Genomic DNA, 23,975 nt, shown 5'->3' with positions numbered 1-23,975 from the left:
CAAAGTTACTCATTAATTCTCTTAATAATCTGTGTTTTGTAGATGATGGTTTCTGCTTTTCCTTAAAATCAGGGAAACTATTCTTTGTACCTATATCTCTGTTCATTTCATTTTTGTGGTGTCATCCACTTAACATGAGGGGAGTGGCTACTTTTTCCTTTTCTCTTTTTTGGCATAGATGTATTTTTTCAAGGAAAACAGACCAAACACTTTGCATAGCTTCTTTTTTTGGCCATCTTTGTGCAGTTGCTTTAAGCTTTTTTGATTATGAAGAAGAGTCAGGCAGGAATATAAAGTAAAGAAATGGAGATCCTCGTAAAACTGTTTATGTGTCATACCGAGTCCTACCAAGAAAATCAATGAGCCAGAACAATTTTTGCAATAAAATGAAAGTAATTGGTAGCAATACCATCCCCATGCAAACATCCAAACAGATTTTTTTCTTGTTGTTTTGCACACAATTTGTATACAGTTGAGAAATGAACATCAATTTCATTGGGGTCAGCTTAATCTTCAGAATTCAGTGTGACATCAGCTGCTATCTGAATGAGAGGATAAATACTTGTAATGCTCAACAAATGGAAAGGGTCTTGTATAAACTTCTGAGGAAGTGTCAACAAATATGCAATGCAATTATAACTGATAGGCACAGGTTTCTGGGGCAGCCTGGATTCTTTCAGAACATCTTTTAGCTAAAGACTGAAAGTTGAGGTATTGCTCTACATCATCACGTCAGCTTTTAGAAGCAAGATTTCTATATTTACTGCTTGCACAGAGAGTGGCACAGAGAAGTCCTGACAGGAGCAGGCTCATTAGCAGTTAGACAGAGTAATGGACTATGCCAATCAGCTATTTCTTCCTGATGAGGTCTGAAGTCTTTGGGAGAAGTTTTCTTTGAGAACTGAGATTTTTTGATCAATGTTTATCAATATTAATTGTTTGAAATAAAAATCTTTCAAGTCCCCTTATTTATATTTGGGATCCTATTTTCCTATTACTGTCTTGTAAAACCCTTTTCTATATCTACTCTGGTGGAGAAATTTTTTACAAAGCTGCATTCAGTAAGATGGTAAAGATGACTAGAAGTGATGTAAGGAAATCGAGCAAAAGAAAAATGAAGCTGACTGCCAGGGAACCCTCCCCATCAGTAAGGGTGAGCAGGGAGCTGTGAATAAACAATAAGGGAATAGGGGAAGTTTCATCACAAAACCTGGTGAAAAGAGGAACGAATGAAACCATGGAACTGTGGAAAACCACCCAGTATTTCAAGAGTGAGGGATCACTTAGCTATTTTCTTTTTCTACAGGTCAAACATTGGTATCTTTTAGAGTAAATGCCATGCTATTGTCTGTGGGAGTCTTGCTTGTGTAAGGGCATCTTGGTTTTACCTTATGGTTTTACAGACCCAATTCAGCCTGGGCATGAATGAGCATAATTACTGTTGACATCAATGAGGTGAGACCTAATATAGTGCATGGCTTAATTGGATGATGGGATTTGCATTTCCCATGTATGCAAGCACTGCTCAGTGGCACACAAGTGTGCTTAGAATATTATCAAGCATTAACCTTAGGTTTGTGTGTCTAGTGCCTACAGTGTCTAGAATTGTACATTCATAACTAAAGTAAGACCCAGCTTAGATACTGATGGTTTTTTGTTTGTCTGTTTGTTTTTCCAGATTCCTACAAGGACAGGGAGAACATTTATCTATTAGGAGTCCTGTACTACAGATAGAACAAGCAGCTCTCTTGTCTGTGAATACCCTAAGGTATCTAGAAGTATCTTAAAATCTCACAGTCCTCCTCATTCTGCCCTGAATAACTCTGATGGCTTGAATTCCCTCAAATCCCAGTAGGAACCATAGAAAGAAACACAAGAAATTTGCATTGCTCAGCCTTGAAGAGTGCATCTGAACTGTATAGATAGAAATATTTGCAAGTCATAGTTACCAGCTTCACTGGAAGGCACAGCTGTCTGCTTAACCCATCACAGCAGAGATTGCAGGACCCTGACTATATAAAAAAGACAATGTAAAAATAACTATGTGTCTTCTAGCAAAAAAATCACTGTGGCAGAAAAAGCACAGCACAGTCAAAGAGATGGATAATTGGTCAGGTCACTGCTTTTCTGCTCATTATAAATCAAAGCCAAAAGGAAGCCCTGTCTGGCCATTCTGTGCAGTCCGTGGCTATGTTTATTGGGCTTTGTGTCTCCTTTGTGTAGCCTCTATTCCTCTGCATGTGACAATTCAAGTTATAACACAGCACAATCCAGGAAATACAAGGGCAGCAGCAGAAGAGCTAGGCTCCCAGCTAGGATGAAATCATAAAACATTTCTTTGCAGCTTGTGCTCCATCTGCCAGCCATTGTGAAGATTGAGTGCCCATTCACCTTGTGAGCCACTATTTCACAACTCGGACAAAGCTGTGCACACTGCTATTATGAAATTGCATTTTGTCATATAAATTGGTACGTAAAGAAGGTCTGATAACTGTAGAGATAGGAAGATCAGCTGGAAGGAGAGACTGAGCTCTGATTAGCCAGCATATCCTTGCAGCGTCTAACGGGACCTCTCTGAGAGGGGAGATCAGGTATTTGTGAGAGATCATGCCTTTCCAATATGACATGAAAAATGAGATCAGGCAGCCCCTGAAAATTGTGTCCCTTCCAGTCAGAGACTGGTGGAAGCTGGAGTTTTCTGTCATGAGCACAGCATTTTAGTGTCACTTGCTAATCACAACTCTTTTGGGTGCTCCTTGGCATCCAGAAGTTCTCAGGTGCCTCTGAGAAATGTACACATATGGAAGTATGACCTCGTTGAGTAAGAAACGGGAAGAGAAATGCAGATGTTCTCTTCCAGGTCCCTGGGCTCCTCACCTAGGATTGTGTCACCTGTCTCCTGAGTCTGATGGTGATCAGGTTTATGGCAGAGCCCCTCTGAGCTGAGCTTACTACAAGCTGGTGGTGAGAGTCCTAGCCCAGAGAACCAAGAGAGTCATGACATAAGGCAATGAAGAGAAGGTTGTGAGTATTTACAAGCACCACAGAGTTAAGTGATTTGCCCGTGCGCAGATGGAAAGTTTGGAGCAGAGCTGGAGGGGATCCAGGACTGCTCCATCCTGGTCCGGTGTCTCCCAGTGTGACTGTGCTTTGCTCTGCTGAATGCACCAAGGCAGGATAACCTGTTATCCTGACTTCTGGGGCTGTCAATTCTGGATGGTAACAGTAACAACAATAAATAAAATGTTATCCTCTGGGACATCTGCTCTACTTGTCCGTGCAGGAGCTGGTGTATGAACTGGGGATATAAAATTCTGGAAAGTGAAGCCTGCTAATTGCAGTCATTGTCCTTTGCTGGAGTTCTCTACGCTATTGTATGACTGCTAAGCATAGGTAAGAGACAAATAGTGGATCTATGTCCTGGTAATGTAGTCACCCTGAACCTAAAATTCACAAAAATACACTTCATTTCCAGTTTAAGTAAGTATTATGAATGCTTTGTATCTCAGTAGTGCCCAGAAGTGACCAGGTACCCTGATGGGCCCTAAGAAACAGCCCTGTTGCACAGGCTTTTGGTAGACTTTTACAGACATTCAGCTCCTGTTGATTACACTGGTGATTTAGCATTTGAGAGAAGGGTTCATGGGTCCTGCATGAGGACTACCAGCTCTTGCAATGCTTTTTCAGAACAGAGTTAGGTGCCTAAACTCAGTCACGTAATCTGAGACAAAAGCAAACAAATGGCAATGACAAAATGGAGATGTGTAGGGAGAAACATGGGATCTGTTATAATTCTTTTTATGTCTAGGTATCTTTCTGACGCTATGTTTATTTTTTTTTAATAAGGACACGTTCATGCTCCCATAACTGAAATTATGGCAGTGCTGTTAAAACAATTTCTTTCCTTCTTGTAGCAGTTGTGTTTGTCATAACTATTTTTCCTCCTTAAGGATCACAGTTAGATATAGTGATATCCTTATCATGATGTTTTCCTAACAAGGTTGTAAACAGACTTCCCATGGAGCATTTCAGAAAGTTTAATTTTCTGTTGTCCCTTCTGTGAAGCCAAAAATTCCTGCAAAACCAGATTTTTGCTTGATCATAAAATTCCAGCACCACTTTAATGGCTTTCAGATTTTTGAAAGACCAGTTCTCTGATGATTTCTCTGTTGTAGACCTGCTTTCAGTTCCTGCTTGGTGTTGATATCATTCTAGTATAAACTGAGCAATGACTGTAATCAAAGTTTCAGTGTTTTCACTAGAATGCAGCAGGTTGCTATGTGGGTGGCAGCAGGGCAAGGAGATTCAGCAGGAATGATTTTTGGCAGGAATGACAACTTACTGTTGTCATCAAAGATTTAGCCTGGAGGCTGTATAAATGGAAGAAGAATGTGGACACAATAAATTGAAGAGTGAATTGTATTTTCACAAGCTGCTCTCTGTTGGCCACAGAGAATTTCATGCTAAATATCTACTGTTAACAGGTCACTGAGCTCGACAGCACCTGTTATTGCTTCTTCTTGTATCCTATTTAAATCCATCGAATGAGAAGTTTGCAGGATCCCTGGAGGCCATTTAACCCTTCCTGCAGGAGGCCTCCTCTCAATTACAAATATGTTTCCCTTTACAGTAGTAAAGTTGAGTTACATGTCTTTACTGCTTTTGATGTCATTTTAACTCCCACAGACCTGGATGAATATATTATTTTCACAACTCAGGATCAAGCCGTTTGGGATTCACAAGTCACAGAAGTTACAATATTTTGAACAGACTAAGATTCACTGACAAAGTAATACCTAGATACTTTATTTATTTAATAGCAGGTGCAACTCTGCAACCTTATTTCTTCACCACTAACCTGCTAGAGTTCTCCCTGCTAGTTTGAACGTAAGTTTTTAAAAATATATGCAGTACCATGACAGCCTGATACCTTTCAAGTGTTCCATGACACTGACAGGAATCTCTGAATTCCTACATAATGTCAAGAATGCGTCCCAGATATATGACTAATGACAGAGTGTTTACTTTGCGCAGCATCAAGGGTAAAGTTTTCACTCCCTATTTCCAGTCTATGAGAGCAATGGGTACATTATATGTCAAACATTAAATCAGACCCTCTCCTGAGTCCAAGCATGTTCAATGGCCATGTTGCACCTCTCAGACTCTGGCTTTCATGGATCCATCTCCAGTGATGCCTTGGCACAGGCGTATACATGTGCCCAGTGTTTTGTACTGCAGGAGGACAACTTTGCTGCACAAGCTGTATAGGCAGTGATTATACTAGTAAATTAGATAGAGCTGCAGAATGTTCTTTGTCATGGAAATGTGACAGACTGTACTATGAAACCGTTTGAACAGTCCCTGGTGCAATTTTAGCCTGTGCCTATTAGTAGTCCCCCAAAAGCTCCAGAGCACTGTCTGCAAGTTAAAGCAGTCCAGGGACTATTCCTAATATGCAATGTGCATGGAGCCACTCTGCTTTGGAGGCTAAGAGAGTTTGTTAAAACACACGCCAGTTGGCTTCAGTGTCTAGGAATGTTCCTAGGCACATTCAGCTGTAAGCGCAAATGTTGGCTAAAGGGTATCCTCAGTACACGCAGATTAACTACAAAGAACATGTTCACAGCTCTGGACCTTCTGTGCACTGCTTCAAAGTGGCCACCTCAACCAGGGCTCAGAGGGACCAGGCTTTCTGTCTTCACTGCCTCTTGTGGGGCATGTTCTGGCCAACTCCAAGATCCCTATCAGTCTTTTCAATGCCTTCTTACAGTCATGAAAGTCTTCCCAAAAGGACTTGGTCACAGAGACCAATGCAAACAGGGCCAGTAAGCATCCTAAACTATTAGCATTCAACAGGAGGCAACATGGCACATATAAATAAGCTGGGCTGGATTTACAACTTCCTAGCCCAACACCTTAGCATCAGAGTGGGTGAAGTCTCAGTGGTAGCAAACCAAACTGAAGCCAGAGCAAGTAGCCTCGTGGTGACCAGTATCAACGGTCTCAATGCAAGTTGCTCAGTGTAAGGTATCTGATGGCAGAAGGAAGAGGAAACATCTGTGCTGTCACAGGAGCTGCAAAGTTCAACAAGTTGCAACGGTTCACACAAGAGAAAAAAGCCTTCTTAAAGGAAACCAGAAGCAGAAACTTTTGATTCATTCTAGCAATTAAATCTAATTTGTGAATTTGTACTATTATCAATTCTTTTTACAAGCCAGTAGGTTTCTCAGTTAAACATAGCATCATTTCCCTCTGCCTTACTTATTTTCTCCCTAATTATTTCTAAAGAAAGAAACTGCCACACATATAAAAATAAAGTTAAAGCATGCATGTAAATGGTGAGACCTGGCCTGAGGTTAATCCTGCAAGGTAAAAGTGTGAGAAATTGTTTACCACTGCAAGCAATGGAAGGGGAAAAGCAGGTGGCCAGAGGCAAACTGGAGAAAAACTAATAAAAAAATAATGGAGAACCTAGGAGATAAAAGGTATGAAATGAGTATTAGGAACTCCAGTGAGTGAAAAATATCAAAAGCTGCTAAAATGAGGGTACTGACTTAACAGCAGTCACTCGCGAAGGCCAAGATTAACATAGAAGAACATTAAATCAGCAAAGCCAGGGCCCATAGGAAAAGAGTAATGCAGGAGCGGGCTATTCATTTGGGAGGGGAAAAAGGGGAAAAGTAGAATGTAAGTTAGAGGAAGTGATGTGGTCATGGTTGTTTGAGGAGTCCCAGCTGAGCAGTGTGGCATCTGATCCCTGCAGTGGAGAAGGGAAATAAAGCTCTCTTCTGCCCATACCATATGTGTCTGCCTTATTTCCTCAGTCAGGGGTACCTGGAGTGCTTTCCTTAACACAGATTGAGGGATACCATGGAGAGGATGGAGGACAGACCAAACATCCCAACATCTAATATCTGAGCAATCTGCCGGGTGCAAGGACTGGCACCAAGTTTCTTAGAAATTCTGGGCAGAACTCAGTGCAACGAGCAGAACTGAGCTGTGGTGTCATTCAATTAACATTATCAGGGATAAAATTGACCTGATTTTAGCAGATCATGTTTTTTAAAACAGTTTTGATATTCTGTGGGAACAAAAACATAGGCAAAGAAAAGTAAGAGATTGTCTACCTAGGCCCAATAAAAGGCAAGGTAATGCCTAAATGATACATTTTCCCTTCTGTTAAATAAGATTTTAGTTACAGAGTAAACACCTCTTGATGCATCAAGAGCTGTTCAAGAATAGAAAGTACACAAGTGCACTGGAAAGAAATCTCCGATTTGAGTTGTTTTTCTGCTGCAGGCTATGAGATTTGGAGCGGTGCCATGCAATTCAATGCATAAATACTAAACCTGAGATATCAGCTCATAGAAACAGAAGCTGGGAAAGACTCAGGCTCTGCAGGTCTGTCTCGGAACAAATCATTACCCATGTTATCCTAGGAAGACAACCCCAGTTCACAAACCAAACACAGCACCAAGGAGCACTGTCATCCAAGACTCATACACATGTTGAGGAAATTCTTTCCAGGTTTGGTTTTTTTTTTTCTTTCAGCAAGATTAATATTGGACCTTTGTCAATTCCACACTACAACTGAGCCAGTCATGATTTTCCGCTCTGCATCTGACACAAAGGATAGGGTTTGGTTTGAGATTAACATAACAGACTTTAGGTACCAGCTTGCAGGTATTTACCTGTGTGCTGCTTGAGTATGGCCAGTGGAAATGAAGGGTTCAGTGCCAGAGCATAAATTTCCAGTGCCCTTGGACATGATGCAGGCTCTGCTGGCTGGCCTCCAGCTGTTGTTCCAGAAAAGCAGATCTGCTATAGATCCAGTATCATATCTGCCATCTCCCTATGGATGTGGCTGGCACCCTCAGGCATTCCAGCTTTCAGCAGACACATGCCAAGGTAGGTAGACTCTGCACCAGGTGTTTACCTGAAGGTGAGCTGAACAGCTTTCTAGGCTCCCCCAGCTTTAGGGACTGGATCTACATTGGAACCTAGACCCTAGAACAGACAGGCACATACAGCTCTTTTGGTTTTTTGCCAGACAGTAAACACAGAGTGACATCTAAACCACTTTCAGATAGCCAAGACATCCACATGGGGACTAGATCTTCCCTAAGGCCTATAGGTGACTCTTGCTTTCTTGGAGCTGGGACAGCCTACAGAATCCCAAAGGACACAAGAAACCCATATCTAGGCCACTCAGTTGAACCTCTCTATATGATTGCCTACAATGAGATGTTTCAATTGAAACAAACGAAGACGTATTGTTCCCAGCTGTATTATGGATCTCCTGTAAGACTTCAATCAAGCAGTTTTAATTTCTACTTATTCATTTCCCAATTCATAAGGGACAGTGGGAATCCTTCTCAGACTTAGCTGAAGAAGAAGATGAGACAGAAGTTAAATCATTAATGTTTAGAAAGTTTTATGACATTTTTTTGTATTACATTGCCAAGGAGGTATCTGTTAGCCTTGAGGCCTTAAACATATTTAGCTCTTTTATATCCTATTTAGAGGCTCGTAACAATTCTCACAATTGTCCTCCATTATTGTCCTGACTTGTAGCAATGAAATGTTCTAGCTCTACTCTGGAAAAAAGAAACATAAAAGAAAAATAAAAAATTAAATGAATGGTGACAACCTCCTATTTATCTCCTGGACAGGTTTTTTGGTTGGGTTTTTTTTGTCTTTTGTTTTATAGTGATACTTGCACTCTTTTCCACTACTGTTTCACCTATTCCATCCATATCGACCCATTCTGTTAAATGATTAAGTGTTGTATAAACACTTCCAAACAATCTCCATGTTTCTTGTTAATGCATCTGTGATTTGGAGGTGGAAATGGAGGTAAAGGCAGTTGTAAAAAGTATTTTTGCTAACTTTTAAAATGGCTGATCTGGTGACTTTGGATAGATTATAGGCATTACAGATTTAATTTTGTCTTTTTTATTAGAAAATATACATTATATGTAACTGAACCAGTAACTAAGGCAAAAAAGATCACCAAGAACTTCAGTTGCTATCTGTGGGTTAGCTACTGTTAGTAGAGAAAAAGCACAATATGTGCAAGGGGCAGATCATGTGTTTATATTCATAGGCTCATTATGAAGTTTTGTGGCTATTTCTATGGTACCCATCAAAAGAAAAAGATACTGTCTTGCCATTGGCATCCTCAACATGTCTCACTGAAATAGCTTATCTATATGTACCATAAAGCTTTGGAATACAGTTTCAAAGCCACACTGGATCAGACTCCAATGATCAGCCATGCTTCAGAAACAATCTACCTTGTATAACAATACAAGTTCTGTAGGACCCATCAGATGGAAAAAATTCTACCCAAAATGAAAACACTAGCCCTGGCACACAGGCTGGCGTTACAGATCAGGGATTTTCTCCTAGCATCTTCATGATCATGTGTAGAAACCAGCAATTAAATGTTAAGTGGCATATTTTAAATCAACATCACCAAAACAAAGGAAAAATATAGCTTAGATCTACCAGCATTAAGAATAAAATAGAAGTCAAGCATTGTGATGTGAAGATAAATAACAACAATTTAATGGGCTAAAGTGGATAAAACATGAAGATGTTTACAAAAGCTAAGAAGCTTGACATCACTTTTTCAGCATTAATATTTGGTAAAGACATACATGGAATTTGATACTAAGCTAAATGGAAGGATTCCAAGGAAATCTGAATGAATGGCTGAAAACTGTATCCAATTAAGGGGTCCCAACCTGTCTGCAAGAACAGAGAAAGTGTTTACAGAGCACAGTGAAAAGTGCAATGCATGTAACATCCAAAACAACAGGAGACAAATATAATGGCATCCTAATAAGAAATGTACTGTAAGTTTGATTGAGACTAATGAGTGCAGAATTTTAATAGGAACTTTAGAAGGTGACAGCACAGAGGTACAGCCACTCTGTCAGGAAGGAGTCTCCTCTGTATTCGAGTGTGGCATGTTAGTGTGTGTGCGTGTGTGTGTGTGCATACCTGCCTCTGACTAAAGACTGCACCTGATGAAATGCTAAATCCTCTCACCCCTCACTCAAGGCTGCTTAAAGCTCGTGCCTCTCAGGACCCAGTCCAATGGGAATCCTTACTCTAAATTGCTGCAACTGCAGAGAGGCAGATGCAGTTCGACAGCCATTCGTTACAGCTCAAGTTAAAGTCAGGTATTGGGTTTGTCATCACGGTGGCTGCTAATAAAAGGTATTAACCTGGAAGACTAAGGTAAATAAAAGCAGTACAGGAAACACTGGCTCAGGTCTAAGAGCAGGTCAGTGCAGCGTGATGATACAGACAAAGCAGCGGGTCCTGCCCTTCATCAGCACTAATTATTTCAGACACAGAGACAGGCTGATTAGTTTATACAGCTTCCAAGCCTAAAGGTAGTGCTGGCATGTCTGCATCATTTTCCACTGCATGGAGAAGACATTGTCTCTAGTGACTTCACTCAAGGTAAACTAGCTCAAGCAAGGGCATTCACAATAGAATGTAACAAGAACTCTCATGAAGAGATTAAATCTACAGCCAGCGAAATGAATGGATGAAGCCAGCACCTGTCTATATTTGTGGTGCCGCATCCTGTTGCCATCCCGGCACATCAGCCAGGATGACTTGAGCTTCAGTTCCCCACCAGCAGCTGAGAGAGTCAGCCAGCAGCACCTGATCACATCTACGCTATGGTAGTTGTGACTGTAGCAGAAAGACAGTTTACTTGAGTTGACTTCGAACTTAAGAGCTGACAGCAGAGCACTTAAGGCTCTGTTGAGCCCCAGGCAGCGAGAGGCTATGGTGTTTACCCATCTTCTTGGGTGTATTTTCAGTTTGTAAAGAAATCCAAACTGCTACACCCCTCTAGTAGTACCTGACGTAGCTGGCCAAGGACTTATGCGCATACATATTCCCAAGAGTCATGACTTGCAGGACTTGGATCAAAACCTGAAATACACTCCAAGCTAAAAATAGTACAAGACAAATCCCTTCTAGGAACTAGCACCCTTCAAGAAAGATCTGAAACAAGCTGCTAATTCTCCTGGACATTAATAAACCATTTTTTTCTTCTGTAGTGAGACAGACTTGGTTTCCTGAAGAAATTCATCCCCCATCTGCCTTTACCTATTAGCTGATAGAATGGATCTGACAGCAGATGGAATTTGTGTCTAGGAGAAGTGCTGACCCTTTCCTGAGAAATGAATAAATCTTTCGTTTACCAAGCAGACTCTCTATATAAATAGAATGGCAGTCAGTAAAAAGGAGGTGGTCTCCTGGGAAGATAAATAGTTGGTTGTGCTCCTGACAGTAGGAATACAATTCAGAGAACGGTACTTTCATTTATTTCACTTATAACAAAGGGGAAGTATTACTATGGAAAGCTGTCTTCTGAAGCAATGTCTGTCTACCTTAGCCTAATCCATTTGGATATAAAATTCTAAAATGGACAATGGCCCTGATGGTGTCCATTTGCATTGTAAAACTTGGCCCCACACAGTTTCAGAACAAGTAGGACCTGATTCAATTCTCGTGATGCAGTGCACCTATTTGTGGTGATTTCCACGGGCTTGCTCTTTATTTTCACCAATTCTAATGGTTGTCATACCTGTAGCATTAGAGCTGACAGAGGCTCAGTACTGAATATTAAACAGTCCCGACATTAAACAATTCTGGCTTGGCTTTGTTCTACTTTCTCTGCTTTGTCTAAGGTTTTCCAGATCAACACAAACTGTCTGAATATGTGGATGTTCTCAACCTCTTAGATGCAGAGACTACCATCAAACAAAATTGAACTTAAGCCAGCTGGGGTCAAATTAACAGCACACTCAGTTGCAAAAGATTTAGATAAGCTCAAAGACTTGCCTGGTAGCATTCAGATTTGTTTCAAGCATGACCAAATAGTATTGCACTGGAGTCAACCTATTGACAACCATTCCTCTGAGCTCTGATTTATAAGAAAAACAAATGAAATTTTGCTGCTCTGAGGTATAGTTCTCTCACACATGTCTCAGATGGATCCTGAATTATATAAACACAGTTCCTTACTGGTTAATACACCCTTCATTTTGTCTTTTTTTTGCCTGCAAACCAGTGAAATGAGAGGAAGACTAATTTTGGTCTTCTATCTACCTTTCTGTATGGATATATTGCTCAATATTCAGATTTGGTATTAGCAATTACAATCCCATCCAGCTCAGGGGAATTTCAGCAACTTTCAGTATATATGAATGTAGTGCAATTACTCAACTAAAGCAGTAAATTGAATCTTGTTTACAAGAGGAGGTTGCATTAGGAAGCTCATCTATGGAAATGATATTAAATAGGATTTTAGGTTAATTTTTTATGACTTCAGTTGCACACTTTTCTGGAACATCTCTTTTAAGAATAAGAATTTTGCTTGACTGGTATTAATTGAACAAATCTAAGGTTTTTTACATGCCATGTGCAATATGACTAACAACCAAAGGTGTGTTCTTTGCTGATAATAGAGAAATTTAGAGCTCAGTATGAATAAGGTATGGGAAGTCTAGATATTTAATCAGCAATTTTCTCGTCTTCTACATTTTTCATATTTCATCCTCTTCTTTTCATTAATCTAGACTTTCAACTAAAACTCCCACTGGTTTCACTAGGAGTATTTCAGTGAGGGTGTAAAGAGTAGTGTTAATTTTAGAAATGAGCTAACTCTTTTCACATTATGCATTTCAGTGCACTGAAACTTAATGTCATCCTAAACTGTTAATAAATTCAGCCCATTTCTTAGAATTTTGCCCTTGGTTTGCATTTGCTTTCCCAGGCCATGCAGTCTAATAACTGAGATTCTAAAACAGCATAGCACTTGTCTTTAGCAAACTCTGATTCTGATAAAAGGATACTTCTTCCTCCAAAAAATGCAGAGCAATCTCACGTGGTGCAACTCATCTGAGTTCTTGACAGCTGCTCTGGTCATAACTTGATTTTCTGGACTTTCTTTTAGTCAGAGAAAACATGACTCTAAATTTCACCATTCCTGATGACATTTACCAATTAGCTGATTGCCAGAATACTCAGGGTTGACGTTTTGGTGGGGGAGAAGGGGTAGGTAGACATAAGCATCTTGCTGTAGTCCACAGAGGAAGGACAGAGGGTGGAGTTATATGAAATTAATTACCCCAAAAAGGGTGAGAATCATGGTCTGAAGTTTAGGATTGTGTTTTTCAATCTCTGTTTAATTAGAGTTTCCTCCCATCTAATGTTATATGACAGCCTATGAGGAGAAGCTAAAACTGTTCTGATTCCACCCTTGTGGTGTATGTGAAACCCAGATAAGTTCACAGTGGGTTGACTATAGAAGTAGTGCCAAAGAAATTGTCCCAAATATTCCTCCAACAAGGAGAACGAGAGCAGCAGAACTGCTACCTGCTTATGTTCCCTGAGGCATCCTCCAGTGTGATAGCCTCTATCAGACAGAAGTCTGGAGTGCCAAACGGGGCAGTTGCTCTGTCAGCATTTTGTTGCCTTTTTTCACATTACAAAACTGAGCACAGGTTAGAGAGGAGAGGAAAAGTACAGGACTAATAGGAAGGTAAATGAGACGTGACAGATAAGGCATGCAGTAGGTGTGAATGCACAAAGCTTATTCCCAATTTGTTCCCTTTAGGAATATTTTGTCTGAATTGTTTTAGAAACTCTGATATTTCCCACAGCTGGTTATGCTATATTGAGTGCGCCTTAGGAAGGTCTGCACAATGTAAAAAGCTAAAATAGGTAAAACTTCCTTGTTGTCGTTTCCACTTTAAATGTTCATTGCCCTGTGACTGCCAACTATTTCTGTAAATATCTGGGGTTTCATATGGCCCTAAAGAGGCTGAACTAAAAGGACATAGCCTCATTGCCATCTCCTATAAATGGATAGTTGGAAAATAGAGGGAGATTTTTGGTCTCCAAAATCACCGATGTAGGTATGTCTTGCCTAGTGAACTTACTCCGATTTTCCTGCTGCAGTTCTGTCCATTCCAAATGACTTTTTTAACAGTTAGGAGTGCTGGGGTTTGTATCAGCTAGAGGTGAACGGATGAATGCTGCCGTCTAGAGATTTCCCTGCCTTTCCTCCCTTTGCATGGGGAACTTCTACTGTGACATTGAATCGTTACAATTGATTCTTCTGTTGACTGCTATGGAGTTATATCAAGTTGACAGTCAGTGTCCTGTCTAGCAACTTTTTCAAGTTTCTTGGTTAGATAATTAAAAGCTGAAAGCTTCTCTGAGGTTCAGTTTTACAATGTTACTTTGGTATAGGAATGGTTATCCATGTCCTCTTTTTGTCAAACCTCCATTTTTTCAAGCTTTCCTTTGCAAAATTCTTAACCTTTTGTTTATTCATCTTTTCCCCAGCTTCTGCTTTTGTTCCTGCTGCAAAAAAAAGGCTGTTGCAATGCAAATCCTTGCAGGATTTCAGCCTGGAAAGACTTATTTATGTAAGAACTTCCTTCATGCTCAGGCAACTTCAGTGAACATCAGCAGATCCATGAGAAAGGGTATGGATTACCACATGTAGGCAAGGCATCGTACTCTCCCTTGTCACAGGCTAACAGGCATTGAATATGCTCAGGGTTGGTAAATTCATTCTTCCAGTGTCTAGGAGAATAGCTGAAAGATCCTGATATTCAGCCGAGTTGCTAAGATACATAAAGAATTTTAAAGTATGCAAGGTTACAAGGCTAATCTAAAGTTAGCCTAACACTGTGTAGCATCTCCATGGCAACCAGGAGTGAACGGCATGTGAGGTGAAAGTAGAGGGGAAGATAGAATAATAATCAGCAATAAATAAACCTTGACAGGGCTTAGCGTGATTATGTTGTCAATGAGTTAAAGAATGCTGCTGCCCTGCTGTAGTTCAGCTAGGCTGCTGGAGGAGAGATCTTCTACTTGCAGGTCCAGAGGAAATTATGGATGGCTTTTTAAAAGTAAGACTATAATGGCCAACTCTGTGGCTGCTAACTACTGGAAGGGTCAAATGAAGGAGACAAGATGATCTGCATGCATGCCATATAACAAACCACTCTCCTTTATTACTTAATATCCAGAAACAAATTTCCAGAGCAGATCTAATAATTGTGCACTCCCTCCCTTTAAAGCTCTTCTAGTCCTGATCTGTTTGCTGTGTTAATTCCTCTAAAGCATAGCGTACGTAATTTTGCTAGTACTTATACTATTTTACATATGCAAACTACCTCTAAAGCATAAGCTGGGTACAGAAGTCATTTTGAAAAATCAACTTTTTCCAATTATCATCTTACAGCACTGGATTTTATCTGTTAACGTTCACACTCCCCTGTAACCAAAGGACAAGACCCCTGACTGAGGAGTGGTTGTCTAAATACCCGATGGACCAGGGGGTCAGTGACTTCAAGCTACATGGCCAACACCATGGTCCAGCAGCAGAGCTAACATTTTCTAGCCTCAGCCTTGTGATTCAGACACCAGCATACATGAGCTAGTACAATGTTTTCTGACATGCTGAATGTCATGAGCAAAACTCTCCTGAGTGGTCTAAAGAACCCAGCAATGCCCCACTCCTGAGGTTCACTCACTCACTCACAAAAGGCCTGATTTTGTGCTCTTTGAACTCAAGAGAAGTTTATTAATTCATTCTGTTGTACTGAATAGTAAATTAAAGCACTTCTGAAAACACTCCTTGGTCCTAGATAACACTGACCCTAACACTTCACCTGAAATCTTCCTGGTTCTCTTCACAAGGACTCCTTGAGAAGATAACACTGATAAATGATTTGAGGTTAGTACTGTGCACTGCAAAAATATCAAAGTGAATATTCCTCACTCAGCCATCGTCAGTCATATGCTTCTGAAAATTGGATGTATGCAAACAGAAAACTGAGATTAGTCGATGCTCTAATCTTGACCAGCATGGATGTATGTATGTGCATGAAGTTACACGAATTTTCTTTGGGTCAAACCAGGTAATGTTTATTTGTGTTTCACAGCTGAGTGCTACTACAGAGTGGAGATCTGAGCTCCAGGTTGTCTTCTTGTTGCTTCTCACACATCACAGACATGGGCCCTGCATGACAATCTACATGGAAACACTTTCTATTCATCCTACTTGAGCTGTAGTGCTTAATACATAGTTTATTGTTTTTCTATGTTTTTCTGTTGAGCGTTATGAAGGCAAGCAAAACAGGGACACAGTATGATCACCACCTGCTCTTAAATGAATGAAAAGCAGTCTGTGAAAGTTATGGGTACCGAAAGCTGACACTCCTGAGCACGTGAGGCATTGAGACTCCTATTTTCTGGTTGTGAAACAGGGGCCCAGATAAGCAGATCAAAAGACCCTTTCCTAGTACCTGTTGCAGCATAACATTAGGCCATCTTAGAAATTGAGTTCTTCTGATTAAACATGGATGTTTCCAGTGCAGGCGTCTACACCTGACCAAATCACTTTAAACTCCCATTCAAAGTCATTACAGGGTGGACCTTTCATCTTAAAGCAGGTGCCTGCAGTTGGTCAAAGAAATCACATCCTTGACTTCACCAACAATAGTTACTGTATCTCCACCAAGTGTAATGAGAGGCTCCCAAATACTCCCCTCACAGAGTTACAGTGTAATTCTTTTCACTGTACCCATTCAGAAGATAATGAGATACCATTTCATCTAGAGATTGGGATTTAGAGAATGCTCTATTTTCTGTTCTTGAAAATAGAGAATTTAGCTACCAACTCCAGATGGGGATAACCTTGGACTTTTTTGGCAACCTGGCACCTAAGCAGGTTTGATAAGGTTTTCCTGCCTTGGTTTCATTACATTAGACGTTTAAAAGAAGTGACATGTGATCTGTTTATATGACAATAAATTATTTGCTTAAGGCTACACAGTAAGACTGAGGCACAGCAGAGATCTGAATTTAGTCTCTTGGAGCCTATAGATGTCCTACAACTGCTCTGTCCTCTTCCTTACTGTGTTTTTCCCTCTTCAATCCAGTGACAGCAATATCACTTCTGTCCATTGGGAAAGCTGTGCTTCCTGGCAGATGAACATTTCACTGGCCCCTACTGACCTGGAGCCTCATTAAGAGGAGGAAAAAAAAAATGTGAAAATATTGAGTTCAACTCAAAGCTCACAGAAGTCAATAAAAGTCTTTCAATGAGTTTCAGTGAGCTATGGATCAAGTCCACAATGTTCAAGCAATAACACACTCTGACATTCACATTAGATAGTCAATGGTCCATGATGCCACATGTGGAAGTTCTCTTAACACTGTAGAATTAAACTATTCCATGACGACAGTCAAATATCTGTTCAAACCAGAGAATCAAGGATGTGTGACTTTTTAATGCTTCACTTTTAAGAGCTTTCCCTGAAACGATTTATATTTTCTATGTTATAATCTATGTTTCCTATACTTCCCATTTAACACATTTAATACGCTATTAATGCTGACTGCTAGAAATGCTTAAGTAAAAAAAAAATACCCATGAATTCATTAATGAAAGTAAAAAGAATAAAGAATATTTGAATCAAGTTATTCAAAAAGCTCTTATTTTAATGTAATTGAGTAATTATGTTATGTTAAGTAAATAACAGCTGACTTACTTAGAAAAGTACCTACCTAATTACATTTGCTGATAATAAATTTAAATCCAGACAAGTTGTCATTATAATATTACTGCATAATTTCATTATTATTTCAAGACTTGAAAAAACAAACTGCCACATAACTCAATTTGAAGTGTGAGGAAATAATCCATTGACTTCCATGAGTTTTCAGACAATCCCTACTGCTACAGGTTGTGAGGCAAGATCCTCTGGGACTCATACTACAGGCTAAAAATAGATGATTTATTATCCTTAAAGGAATCTGCTTAAAAATTTGGTGAAAAGCAGGATGCTATTTAAAAAAGTGGTTAGCTTTAGAGTATTTCCAGCCTGGAAGCTTCATTGCCTGAAGATCTCATATGCAATACACAGAGCTGGCTTATTAGGGGGAGAAACAACCTGCTATTTTAAGCCTGTGAGGACTGTTATCAAAATATTTCCAGCCCTTAATTGGCTCTCAGCAATTTAACCTTGCAATGATTTTCTAACTAAAAAGAAAAGCTTAATTTCTAAAAATCAGTTCTGCTTTGAGTATTTTTTCCTTTTTCAAATTTTTCCTTTCAATATATTAATTTCTCCAAAGTAACCACAAGCCATTATTAGGAGAGATGTCATTCCCCCTGTCTGGTAATGTCCTCTTTGTCTTTGCAAGAGGCTTTTTACAGATTAATTATCTGCCCATCCTTCTGTTTCCAGTGCACTTTACTGATTCTGGGTTTAAGGGTTATTTTTCTCTCCTTTTTTAAAGAGGTTTCTTGTTAATTTGGAAGCTGCTGCTGCCACAAGCCATTCTTTCACTCAGCTGCACTTCCCAGGTCTGAAATTCATCCTGGCATCTGCTCCCTGAAACCTGAGCAGATGGAAGAGTCCAGGAGGGCGTACTTGTGCCAGCAGAAGGTAGCTTTATCTTTCTGTGGTAAAAGTTCTCCACCAGTAAAATACAACCCCATATAAACCTGTCAGAAAAGCTATAGTAGTTAATGGAAAGCTTTCATAAGTAGAATATATGTAGGAGATATATATATATCCACAGTAGGATATATGTCTTGTGGGGAAAAATAAACAAGTTGATGTTAGCTAAACTACAAAGCAGAACTGTATTTTCAAATGCATTCACGGCAGTATTGAGTCATTTCCCTTTAACTATTTTGTAACTGTCCAGCTGATAAACTTAAGTTTGTTGCAGGTGCCCTTACATGGCTCCTGAGTAAGAAGGGAGTAGATTTCCTATACACATTTTCAAGAAATTCCAAGCAAAACAGGCCGTTGTCCTGTATATATAAGAATATAAGGACAACTCAGTGCAAACATATGCAAGGACACAGTATATCCTGTAAGATGGAGAGAAAAGAAATTAATTATTTTATCTGCTGCTTTGCTCCTTGCAAAGCAAACCAGTGACCCTGAAAAACCCCAGAGAAGTATGAATCTTCTCTGCACCAGATACTTGTGTGGTGAATTGTGTCTTCTAATTCACGCTATCTTCTGAAGGTCCCTTTGGGATGAGCTAGCCCCATACCACTAAAAACGTGGTTCTGTGCTTTTTTAATTCATTAAATATGAATCTGTACTGCCTAAGAGCCCAAGCAAAATTCATTAGTCAGGGAGAGAGGCCTGGATGCTGGCTGCTGAGATGAGCAGAATGAGGGACATCAGTTTTGCATGGAGGCACTGCTAGAGGAATAGTAGCTTTAGCTGCTTCTTATTACATTGCAGCTGTTCAAGTTCCTGTGTTTCTTTTGGATGGAGTACAGTACTAGCCTTCACACGGAGACCAATATGGAATCCTGGGAGTGAAGCCTTGATGAGAGGGATCTGTCTGATTGATGAGGGCATTCCCACTTTAAACTCTCTCAAGAGTACATTTCTTTTAATGGTTATTGTTCCAAGTGTGCAAACAGAAAAACAATATGGATTTTACTTCTTGCACAATACAGCATAAGAAAACATCAACAAACATCTCCTATAAAGCACAATACCTCCACTTCATGACTAAGCCATTGACAACAACATTCAAGTCAGGAAGTAATTCCCCCCGCTATGTATTCCTTGTATTTCTTGACTTCTTAACATCTTGCCTTTACAGCTTTCACTGATTTATTCTATCCTTGTTGCAGAGTGAAATAAGCATACATGCCAACTTTTTATTGACTAAATACCCTTCTGTCTCACTTGACTGGTAGTTACTGTTTAAACCATAGTATCCTCTAAAGGAAGAAGTGCTGGTCTGAACAGCATGTATCACATGAGGCGAAGATACCAGTACAACACTTGAGAAACATTTGCTGGTATTGTCTTAAGACCACCATTCCTCTTGTGCTTCTTGAAGTCGTCTGCAATTTTTTTTAAATAATGTGTATTGACATATTTTGATCAGGAAGAGCCCAATGACTAGGGATGTTCTGGGAAAGGGAAAAGGTTCTTTATATTATCAAAGAATTAAAAAATATCCCAGTTCCAATAACAGGATTTTGTTATCAAACTAATGACTTATTCAGAGACTCTTGCATTCATAGCTGAGCAATTAGACCAGGATTCTGGAAGTCGTATTCTGTTTCAGCTATTGTGTTGACTCACTTTGAGATTTCAGAAAAATCATCAACATTTAGGTGTAGACAAAAGAAGGTAAAAAAGTTTATTGGAAGTACTAGGATTTCCATATTTCTTGTGAGTATAAAGAGAAATATAATGAATCTATGTTCCCATTTTTTGACTGATCACATGGAAATAATCACAAGCCATTTTCTGCCTGGAGTTGTTCAGCTGTCTATGTTTATATAGGTTATGATAAAATGTGTCACTTTTTATTCATCCTTATTAAAAAGTGATAGATATGAGTAGATTTAAGAATACAAGGTGTTTCCCTTACACTGTCTGAATAATGAGAGATTATTCTGTCCACTGAATTTCATAACCTTTAGCACTCTAAACCAAAGGATGTTATTTTATTATTTTCTAAATAACACTTAGAATTTTTGCTTAAAAACTTCATCCAATAAATTATTGAAGAAACCATACTCTTACAAGTCTCATCTAATAGGAAGATACCATTCCCACACTATCTTCCACTTAGCCATCTGCTAGTTCAGTTATCCCTGGAAAGGTGAAAATGTACCTTTTATGGCCATCCACTTAAAGAAGGATGAAAATAACCATCCACATGGGATCACATGGAGGAAAAATCATCAGTGATATGAACTATTTTGTTCCGACTTCAACAACACTTAAAGTCACGTGAGATGAATTCCACTATGACTGCCTTCATGCTTCTAGTCCATTGCAGTACAGCATGATTAGCCACCACAGATTTACCAAAGGCAAATCATGCCGGACTAACCTGATCACCTTCCACAACAAAATTCTATTTTCTGTTGACATGGGGAGAGCAGTGGCTATTGTCTACCTGGACTTCAGCAAAGCATTTGACCCTGTCTTCCACAGCCTCCTCCTAGACAAACTGGTAAGACACAGACTGGGTGGTTGTCTGCGAGTTGGGTAGCAAACTGCCTAATTGGCTGCACTCAGAGGGTGGTGATCAGGGGTTTTTACTCAGGCTGGCAGCCTCCACAAGTGGGGTCCTGCAGGGATCAATACTGTGCTCCACGCTGTTCAACATCTTCACAAATGATCTAGATGACAGAATTGAAAGCACCCTCACCAAGTTTGCTGATGACACCAAACTGAGTGTTGAGGTGGACACATCAGAAGGGAGAGCCATCTTACAGAGAAACCAGGACAGACTGGAAGAGTGGGCAAGCAAGAACAGTATGAAGTTTAACAAAGGCAAGTGCAAAGTCCTGCACCTGGGATGATGTGGTGGGTTGACCCTGGCTGAACGCCAGGTGTCCACCAAAGCCGTTCTATCACTCCCCCCTCCTCAGCTGGACAGGAGAGAGAAAATATAACAAAGGGCTTGTGGGTCAAGATAAGGACAGGAGAGATCATTCACCAATTACCTTCATGGGCAAAACAGACTCAACTTGGGGAAAATTAACTCAATTTATTACCGATCAACCAGAGTAGGGTAATGAGAAATAAAACCAAATCTCTGAACACTTTCCCTCCACCCCTCCCTTCTTCCCGGGCACAACTTCACTCCCAGATTCTCTACCTACCCCTGCCAGCGGTGCAGGGGGATGGGGAATGGGGTTTACGGTCAGTTCATCACACATTATTTCTGCCACTTCATCCTCCTCAGGGGCAGGACTCATCACACTCTTCCCCTGCTCCACTGTGGGGTCCCTCCCACAGGAGACAGTCCTCCATGAACTGCTCCAGCGTGGGTCCCCCGCGGGGTCACAAGTCCTGCCAGAAAACCTGCTCCAGCATGGGATCCTCTCTCCATGGGGCCACAGGTCCTGCCAGGAACCTGCTCCAGCACAGGCTTCCCACGGGGTCACAGCCTCCTTCGAGCACCCACCTGCTCCCCCGTGGACCTCCCTGGGCTGCAGGGGGACAGCCTGCCTCACCATGGTCTTCCCCACGGGCTGCAGGGGAATCTCTGCTCCGGCGCCTGGAGCACCTCCTCCCCCTCCTTCTGCACTGACCTGGGGGTCTGCAGGGCTGTTTCTCTTACATGTTTCCACTCCTCTCTCCGGCTCCCATTTCTGTCTGTCCCAGCAACTTTTTTTCCTTCTTAAATATGTTATCACAGAGGTGCTACCACTATCGCTGATTGGCTTGGCCTTGGCCGGTTGTGTGTCCATCTTGGAGCCGGCTGGCATTGGTTCTGTTGGACATAGGGGAAGCTTCCAGCAGCTTCTTACAGAAGCCACCCCTGTAACAACCCCCTCCACTACCAAAACCTTGCCACACAAAGCCAATACAGATGACCTAACCAAAAAGCCCAGTACAGGCTAGGATCTGTGTGGCTGGGGAGCAGCCTTGCTGAAAGGGACCTGGGGGTCCTGGTGGACAACAAGCTGACCATGAGTCAGCAGTGTGCTGCTGCGGCAATGAAGGCAAATTGGATCCTGGGCTGCATCCACAGGGGCATTGCTAGCAGAGATAGACATATGATCATCCCACCGAGTGCTTGTCAAGCCTGGAGTACCGCGTTCAGTTCTTCTCCGCACAATTCAAAAAAGACATGGACAGACCGGCAAGGGTCCAAAGGCAGGCCATGAAGATGATCAAAGAGCTGGAGAACCTGCCCTATGAGGAAAGACTGAAGGAGTTAGTTCTTTTCACCCTGGAGAAGAGATGGCTCAGGGATGACCTCATCACAATATTCCAGTACTTAAAAGAGCAACTACAAAGAGGATGGAGGGTCTCTCTTCACAAGGAGCCACAAACAGAGGACAATGGACAATGAATACAACTTGCACCGAGAGAGGTTTCATCTCGACATAAGAAGTAAACGTTTTACAGTAAGAACAATCAATCACTGGAACAACCTCCCCAGGGATGTGGTACAGTCCACATCGCTGGAGGTTTTCAAGCTGTGACTATACAGGGTGCTAGATAATCTCATCTAAGCTCCCTTTTCTATGAAAGGTTGGACCAGATGATCTTCTGAGGTCTCTTCCAACCTGGGCTATTCTATGATTCTATGATATGGCTTTGCCTCAATCCCTTGCAGTGGTGACTTAAAACAAAATTCTGACCTACTGCTGTAGAATATATGCATAAGCAGTTAGGAAGTCACATCTCAGCTGATGATTAATGGTAATATACACACCTTGAACTTAGCTGAAAATTGTGCAGCTGTAGGACAGATCCAGAAATACTTAATGAATGCTGCCAGGCCATTCTTCTAAAAAAAGCCAGTGGCTGTTTACCCAAGTAATTTCAGTCAGTGGGAATAAGGACTCCAATGAAATTCCTGAAAATGGATTAAAACATTTGGCCAAATAAAAGGAGAAGGATCAAATTCCCCTAATCATCCCACAGCTGAACGGGCTCTAGAGTGCTCATACTAGCAGAAAACAAGCAGAGATAACTGAGAAACAAATGAATTAGTTGAAAAAGGATCCTTATAGTCATTTTCCCACCTGATTTTAATGTAAGCAAGAATCCCACCTGTGTGAGAAGCAGATGAGTGATTCCCAGCAGACATAGGCATAGGCAGATAGGGAACTCAATCTGTGTTTTGTGTTACAGATGGCTCCTGCAATTTTTACTGTTTGAAGTATCATATTGTCCTATGTCCCTGAGTCTCAGGGTCCCAAACCTGTTCATTTTTTTATTTATTTAACAGACAACATTTTCCCCTCCATTTAACTAGTGGAATAAGGTCTTAAACCAGGAGCTCTGTGAAGCTGAATTAATTTGTGTCTGTGGAGGAATCTGAAGCACTGTGGGGAGACATGTCTTCAAACTGCAAAGTATTTTTGCTGTTACAGTCAAACTCTCAGTGGAGTGATA

The sequence above is a fragment of the Aquila chrysaetos genome, chromosome 4 (genome assembly GCF_900496995.4).
Source record: "Aquila chrysaetos chrysaetos chromosome 4, bAquChr1.4, whole genome shotgun sequence".
In the NCBI taxonomy this organism is placed as follows: domain Eukaryota; kingdom Metazoa; phylum Chordata; class Aves; order Accipitriformes; family Accipitridae; genus Aquila; species Aquila chrysaetos.
Note: the sequence above shows the minus strand (reverse complement) of the source record.